Genomic DNA, 8794 nt, shown 5'->3' with positions numbered 1-8794 from the left:
AGATGTCATATACATCAAGTCATATAGGAGTAGCTCTTTGAGTCTGGCTTTTTATTTTTTTAAGATTTTATTTACTTATTTATTTATTTTTAGACAGAGGAGAAAGGAGGGAGAAAGAGAGGGAGAGAAACATCAATGTGTGCCTCTTGCATGACTCCCAGTGGGGACCTGGCCCACAGTCCAGGCTTGTGCCCTGACTGGGAATCGAATTAGCAACTCTTTGGTTCACAGCCCGCACTCAGTCCACTGAGCTACACCAGCCAGGGTCTTATTTATTTTATAACTGGGAATGTTTACCTTTTAACCTCCTTCACTCATTTTGTTCACCTTCTACTCCCACCCCTACACTCCCACCATTGGCAACCACCAATCTGTTCTCTATATGCATGGGCTCAGTTTTTTCAGCTTGTTTAGTTTGGCCTTGGGTTTTTTTTTAGATTCCACATATAAGTGAGATCATATGGTATTTGTCTTTCTCTGCTTGACTTATTTTAGTTAGCATAAATGGCAAGGTTTCTTTTTCACAAATGGCAAGGTTTCTTTTTTCTGGCCACCCAGTATGTTTATATATGTGTGATATATATATATAGTGCAATATAATGTGTATATATATATATATATATATATATATATATATATATATCAAAACTTCTTTACTCATTCATCCATTGAATCCATTGATAGACACATAAGTTGTTTTCCTATCTTTAAAAAATGCTGCGATGAACATCTGAGTGCATATATCTTTTTGAGTCAGTGTTCCCATTTTCTCTGGATAAATACCCAGAAGTGGAATTGCTGGGTCATATGGTAGTTCTATTTTTAATTTTATGAGAAACCTCATAAAATACTAACCCTCATAAAACCTATACTGTTTTTCATAGTGGCTGTACCAATTTAAATTCTCACGTTTTTGGTAATAGCCATTCATTGTGGTTTTGATTTGCATTTTCCTAAGAATAGTGATGTTGAGACCTTTTCATGTACCCGTTGGAAATCCGTATGTCTTTCAGAAAAAAAGCCTATTCAGATTTATATCAGAATTTTTTTTGCTAATGAATTGCATAAGTTCTTTATATACATTGGATAGTAACCCCTTATCAGATATATGATTTGCAAACATTTTCTCCCATTTGGCATGTAGCCTTTTCTATATATATATATATTTTTTAATTTTTATTTATTTTTAAAGAGGGAAAGGGAGGGAGAAAGAGACAGAGAATAACATCAATGTGTGGTTGCCTCTCACACAGCCCTCACTGGGGACCTGGCCTGCAACCCAGGCATGTGCCCTGACTGGGAATTGAACCAGCAACCTTCTGGTTCACAGGGCTGTGCTTAATCCACTGAGCTATACCAGCCAGATGGCATGTAGTCTTTTCATTGTGCTGATTGTTTCCTTTGCTGTACAGAAGCTTTTTAGGTTTACACAGTCCACTGGTTGTTTTTACTTTTGTTGCCTTTGCTTTTGGTGTCAAATAAAAAAATAATTATTCATCGCATTATGTTAGGTGTTGCTTTTTGGTAGCCGATATCATTTTCTCTTGCCAATATTGTTTTCTCTTGCCTTTTCTGCCATAGTTTATTATGCATCTGAGAACTGCTTGTTTTGAATTTATCTGTTTTTTTTTCTTACATTGTACTTCAGTCCTCAAATCCTTTTCAATGCTTTGGTAGAGATATTCCACACATAACCAACTCAGGGATGATTTCAAGAGTTGTAATTACATAGCAAATATTTAAAAATCAACTTTTCCAGCCCTGTCCTCCTGGGATTTCTCCAGTTCCTAGAGGCTCCTTTTCCTGCCTGGTTCACCTCACCAGAAAGGTAGAGCCTTCTCAGACATTTCGTCCCCCGCACTCCACAGTGTTTTATAGTTCTTTGAATTGGGGCTAAATTGAGGTTAAGTGGTAACAGAAAAGAGAAAAATAACATGTACTGTGCACAATCATTGAACACCAGGAATATCTTTTTCTGGTTCTTCTGATAATGTGTCTCTCAAGCTTTCAGGTCCTTATATCACCACTACATACTTACAGCTCAGTCAGCAGGCTCTGGGTGAGGTGGGAGAGAATGACAAAAGAAGATGGAAGGATTCCACCAATCTCCAGCGCGTAGGGGTCCCTATTACTAGTTCTTTAGTCATAAAGACATACTCACCCCTTAAGTTTTTGCTTTCAGTGCCATGCAATTATGAGATTTGGCCCTCCTTCAGGTCAAGATGGAAGGCCAAGTTGAACAAAGAAAATACAAATATAGCTCTACTCCCACAATACTCAGATTTTGACATCAAACCACAATCCATTTGCTACTGTTACTTTTTAGGGATCTCAATATATTCAGAATATTATTATTATTTTAATATGTAATGTGGTTACTAGAAAATTTGTAATTATATATCTTGGCTGTCCAAGAAAGATAAGCTTACTATATAGCCTGTCTCTCCTACTGATTACAACCAAAAATTCTGGGTGAAATATGCGAAAGAGCTACACACTGAATTTCTATCTAGACTAGACACTATTCAAATGCTAATAGCCACAGGTGACTGCTGGCTGCTGTGTTGGATAGCACAGGCCTAGACTCTAGGCAGGGGTGTCCCACCTTTTTGTGTCTCTGGGCCACACTGAAAGAAGAAGAGTAGTCTTGGGTCACACATTAAATACACAAACAATAATGAAAACTGATTAGCAAAAAAGGGTTTGAAGTGAACTTATGATTGTGTGTTGGGCAACATGCATAGCCATCCTAGGCCGTGAGCCATGCATGGATTGGACATCCCTGCTAGGGCCATGCTTTTCAAACTTTAGGGTACATAGGGCCTCTGGTTAAAATGCAGATTATGATTCAGTAGATCTGGGGAGAGAGCCAGCTGATTCTAATACTTCTCATTGCACACTTTGAATCACAAGGCACGAGAGCCAAATCTGTTATTTCTTAAACTTATTTTATATTCCAGATACCTATAGAGGTATGTAGGATATATGCTATGTAAGGGTTCTGTTTCTACATTATTTCTTCCCTGATAGTATGGAACTTCTATCTACCACAAGGCCTTAACCGTCAAAGGGAACATGCTTCTCTGGTACTGGTCACAGGAACTTCGTTTTTCACCTTTTTATTTCATATAAACCACTCCTCTTAATTTTCCCCTGATGGGACAAATTAAGAGAAATGGTTTCCGTAGGTGCCTATCTTTAACCCTTGACAATTCCATCTACATGGCCTTGGTGGGCACTGATAACTCGGTAGGAGGAAGAAACAACCTAATATTTGGATTTTATAGGACCTATAAGTCATAGTTCTATTGTTAAAGCATTCTATAAAGGGTTATCTTACCTCTTCTTATATATGATAATTAGTCATCAAGAATTGTTTGGTGAGCATGGGCCTGCAAAACAAAGGATTGTGGTTCGATTCCCAGTCATGGCACATGCCTGGGTTGCAGGCCAGTCCCCAGCAGGGGACACATGAGAGGCAACCACACATTCATATTTCTCTCTCTCTCTCTCCTTCCCTTCTCCTCTAAAGATAAATAAATTAAATCTTTTAAAAAAAGAATCGTTTGGGATGTTCTTGGGCAATGTTAGGGACAGCAGCCATAAAAGGAAAATGAAAAATGAACTGCATTTTGATAAGAACTTAGCTTCCCTATTAGTCCAGCAAGCTTGTTTTGGTTGAGTATGACAATCACTGCTGCCAATTTCATAGTGCGAGAAAGCTTACAGTGGAAGGGAACAAGCCTTTCTCCAGGATGCAGGAAATATTCCCATTCCTGAGCTTTGTTCAGGCCCCATAATACATGGGAGGTCAGTTTTCAAACCATGTAGGATCTCAACAATTATTTATGTGAGGGAAAACAGAAAACCATTATGCTTTCACTGTTCATAGACCAATTGTTTAGTAATTATTTATGCATTAGTTCAACTGAGTATGTATGTCAATACTTGAATATTTTAGACCAGATAGCTTACTGAATTTTTGGAGGACATGCTACCTTCACCTCTTAGGTTTAGGAAACTCTATGGAGACTCCTTTCTTGAATTACCAAGGCGTAACTTTGAGTAAGCTCTGCAGAAAGATTGTTAATTACACAAAGTAATGGACTGACCCTTTTGCCCATAGGAAATTCATGCTTGATGGTCTTGGTCAACACACTGGTTTTATTTTTTTCCTGTGCTACGTAAGAGAAAAGAAGAACCTAACTTCCAACCAAACCAGTTGCCATTGGGCTACTTAAAACCCTAACCTATTGGGAGACTGTGTGTTTTAGGGGCTGGGAAGAAAATTTTGGGCAGGAAAGCCTTAGCTGGAATCCTATATGATTTGGGATACTTAACCTCTGGACTATGAAGCAAGTGGTTTATTTAGTCCTATAAAAAAGAGCATGAGAATACCATATAAAATTAGAGGACAAAACCATGCTGACATAACCAATCTGATCTGATTTTTTTAAGCAATAGTAAAATGTTTCCAGGAAAAAATCTGGACTGGCTGTGAATATTACTTTGAGGAAATAAGAAAAGTTCAATTATAAAAGCCAAAGACCTCCTTTATTCAAAATACCAAAATTTTTATAGTGATGATAATACCAGTATGTAGGAACCAGTAGGATTTTTTTTTTGGTGAGTGCCGATGATGCCAGGAAAAGAATTAGTAAGAGAGTGGATGGGATGACAAGGCAAGGATTTGATACCAAACTGGGCACGTTATAAGCAGATTATCATTGTGAACAACTGGAACTCCATACAGCTGAGGACATCAGGGGAAGAGTGTAGAACACACCTCACTGAGAATCATATCATATGAAAGGAGAAGACTGAACAGTGACTTTCCAGAACCCTCACCCGCATTTTTATAAGCTGGGCTCTCTTTTCATTGCCAGAAAAAACACTCAGAAAAAAAGGCATGGACGCCTACAATCAGCACACAGAGGATGACGAGGGCCAGGGGATATGGGTGGCTCCCTGAGCTTTGCTGCTCTCCTCCAGGTTTTTCAGTGAGCATGACAATTAGAGGAAGCTGACTTGGCCCCACGCAGCTGCTCCAGAGGGAATGCAGAAGGAAAGGGGAGGAAGGACAATCATTTAAATGACTTGACTCTGAAATCTTGTTAAGTATAAAATCATCTCTGAAGACCGGATTGCTTGATTTATCTGTTTTCATATATGTACTCACATATTATATGTATATAATAACTAACACAATTAAAGGTCCTATTTTTTCCTTTTTCCTTTGTCAGTGGATAGATTTACTGTGGTTCAGTGGTTTAAGAGTATCATTTACAACACTTCTATTCAAACTCAAGCAAGAGAAATAGCAGTTTGCTCAATCTTTTTTCTCCATTATATTGGTTAAAAAGATCATCTTTCTCTATACCCCCACAGCTTCCCTTAGTTCTACATTTATCAGAAGCAAGCAATCCCAGTGGTGGCCTATTTAACACTAGCACAAAACCTAGAAGGTTTAATTGAAAGCGCTGGCATTCAAACTGTGCTTCGTAGCACTCAGAAACACACACACACACACACACACACACACACACACACACACACACAAAACACTGTAAATTTAACACTAGTGTTGAGTGGAATCCCATGGGTCTTGAGGTGCAGAAACCAGGCAGCAAGATTTGAAAGAGTTGGGAGAGGACGCTCAGGCATCAACAACTACAACTGGTGACTTAACCTAATAATGTAGAGCAAAGAAATTGTTAACAGTTGTTTAGGCAAGGGACTGTCATATCATATTATAACAGTATCTCTTTCAATTAATAATAGAAAGGGATTATAACACCAACCTGTTCCTTTTTTAAAAAAATAACTGGTAATTATTCAAGAAACAAAGAAGACAAGCAAGGGTATTTTTCTGTCATCTTTTTTTTTTCTGACAACACCTCTCAATAATTATCCGGTGTTTAGAATTAATGTCATTTTCCTCCCCACAATATCCAGAATTAAAGGGTTTTTATTGCTATAATTTCTACCACTGAAACAAAGCCAGTGCATTTTATATAATTATACTTCCATTAATTAGAATGTCCATTTCTGAGCTACTAAAGATATATTATGCATGGAAAAAACAAACCAACTAAGAGCCCCATGAGATAGAAAGGGGAATCACTGCGTCTACTGTAAGTAAACCAGGAGGCTGTTTCTGTGTTGTCATTCCATTTTTAGGCTAATGTTTTTTAAAATTTGCTTTTTTGGAGGCACCTTATGTATACATATATATCAAAATGTTAACCTTTCTTCTTCAAAATCATTCTTCAGAGGAATTACGATTTGCTTCTAATTGATCACTCCACTCTTCTCAACTTTCAATACATGTAACTGTTAAAAGTCATTAGTGAGTAAATAAACAAATCTGTTAAAATAACAAGAGACAAATGCTCCATGGAGACCCAGAATGCTAATTGAATGGTCAGTGATGGATATTAAATATCCAGCAAACAATAATGTGGATAATGATGCACTTTGTAGTTATACATTTAGTCATGTTCATGAACATTTATTGACCCTGACTTTGTGTGTAGAAATGCTTTTTGGGGACTACAGAGAAATACCCTACTTTCCTTCTTTATTTTTCTCCCTTGCAACTATGATCACCATATATACTATCTATTGTTTTTATTTTCTTTATATTATTGGTTTTCCTCTGCTAGAGTACAGGCTCTTTAAATCAGAGATTACATCAGATGCTGCCAGAATCCCACTTTTATCCTCTGTTATGAGTTGACTTGTGTCTCCCAAAAAAAAAGATATCATGAAGTCCTAACCTGTAGTATCTTAGAATGTATCCTTTTTCAGAAATAAGGTCCTTACCAAGGTGATCAAGTAAAAATGAAGTCATTAGGGAGGGCTCTAATCCAATATAATGGTGTTCTTATGAAAGGGAGAAATTTGGACACAGAAATAGACATACACAGAGGAAAGGCTAAGGAAGAACCCGGGGAGAAAGCCATGTGTCATCAGAGGATTAGACTGAAGATTCTACACTCAGAAAAATGACGACGATTGCCAGCAAACCACCAGGAGGTAGAAAGAGACAAAGAAGGATTTCCCTACAGGTTTCAGAGGGAGCGTGGCCTTACCAACACCTTGATTTCAGACTTCAAGCCTCCAGAACTTAAAGACAATAAATTTCTGGTGCTCGCTTCAGCAGCACATATAGTAAAATTGGAACAATACAGAGAAGATTAGCATGACCACTGCACAAGGATGACACGCAAATTCGTGAAGCGTTCCATATTTTTGAAAGAATACTGTAGTTGAAAAATAATTTAAAAAATAAATACAATTTAAAAAAAGACAATAAATTTCTGTTGGTCTAAGCCATCTACATTGTGGTACTTTATTAAGGTATCCCCAGGAAACTAACACACCCCTTTAAGTCAACATTTCAGTTGACACTGGCCCACCTTTAATCACATATAACTATTTGCCTTCGAGATTTCTCTAGTTGCCGAAACCTACTTTTGCAGAGGGGCCCAGGAATTGACATGACCTTCTTATGAGCAGGCATGATAGGAGATAGTAAGAGTATAACACTCCACTCCTTTACCCCTTGAGTGGGATAACTCCAAGAAATGTGGTCTGCACTGTTCCACAGGTTCCTGGACAGGATCAAGCTCCAATTCTCCATAGTATTTAACTGACTGGAAAACACACCCCTTACTGACGCCATACTTTGTTGTCCTACTTCCTCACTTCCCTACTGTGATTCCTGATACCACCTCCCAAGTATATGACTTGCACATGAATCCATGTCCCAAGTCTGTTTCTGGGGCAGTCCAGCCTAAAACAGAGCATTTGCGAAGTTCTCTGTAAATTCCCAGGGCTAAGAACAGTGTCTGGCCAGGGGTGGGTGTTAAGCATATATTTGTGAATGAAAGTATTAGTGAAGTAGAACACGTATCACTTGCCTTAAAAAATTCTACAAACTCTCAATGAAATGCGGAACTTAAGAGTAAGAGCAGGACAGCAGTGCAAGAGAGCCCATGAGAGAGTCTGAAATTTCACCCAAAATGGGTAACACAAACTGCAGGCACCATAGTGCAATGAATGGGAGGAGAAAATGCAGGGGCTACCCATGTGCTCACAGGCTTCACTGAGAGCAGAGGCCTCATTTTGGAGGGCATAACACACACACACACACACTACAAGTGAAAAAGACTTCCGCTGACATCCTAACCAATAGGTCTTCTGCAGTGGGAGAGGCACAATATTATAATTGTGCAAAATGCACAAAACTTATCAGGGCCAAGTTCCACAGTGACTCACTGACTGAACAAAAAACAGAACTGAGGTATTATTTTTAGAGAAAACTGGATTTGATTCTGTTTAATTCAAGCCAATGTGCATTCATCAGATATGCATGAGTTTCTAAGCACTGATGTTTATGAGCTTGGGTGGGATAAAACTAAAAGAAGCATAATTACTGTGGAATTTAGGTGAATAGCAGAAAAAATATATAGAAAGATGATTCAAAAGAGACATTTTAAAAGTACTTCACTGATATTACTACTATTAATTTCTATCACCATGACTACCACTCCCCTCTGAAACCCAGAAGACGTATGGGTAAGTATTCTGCTCAAGGCTTACATGAAGTATCTTATTCAGTCACCATAACTACCATGAGATAGGAATTCATGCTCTTTTACAGATGACACCTGAGTTGAAAATGACAGAGCTGATATTCAGACTCATTTCTGTCTGATTCCAATGCAATTCTCATGTGCAGAAATGTTGGGGATGGCATGTAATATGGATGTTTTCTTAATGTTTTAAA

The 8794-nt window shown here is 38.1% G+C and overlaps 1 non-coding gene across 1 annotated transcript; it reads left to right on the top strand.

The window, feature by feature from the left end:
- The first annotated feature begins 7149 nt into the window (after window positions 1–7149).
- LOC119057301 (U6 spliceosomal RNA) lies at window positions 7150–7256 on the top strand. The gene has a single exon (XR_005084051.2). It is a non-coding gene; the product is annotated as a U6 spliceosomal RNA (small nuclear RNA).
- The last annotated feature ends 1538 nt before the right edge of the window (window positions 7257–8794 follow it).

The sequence above is a fragment of the Artibeus jamaicensis genome, unplaced genomic scaffold (assembly GCF_021234435.1).
Source record: "Artibeus jamaicensis isolate MK-2021 breed Jamaican fruit bat unplaced genomic scaffold, CSHL_Jam_final contig_685, whole genome shotgun sequence".
Classification (NCBI taxonomy): domain Eukaryota; kingdom Metazoa; phylum Chordata; class Mammalia; order Chiroptera; family Phyllostomidae; genus Artibeus; species Artibeus jamaicensis.
The sequence above is the reverse complement of the archived record's forward strand: the minus strand, read 5'-3'. Positions and strand labels throughout refer to the sequence as shown.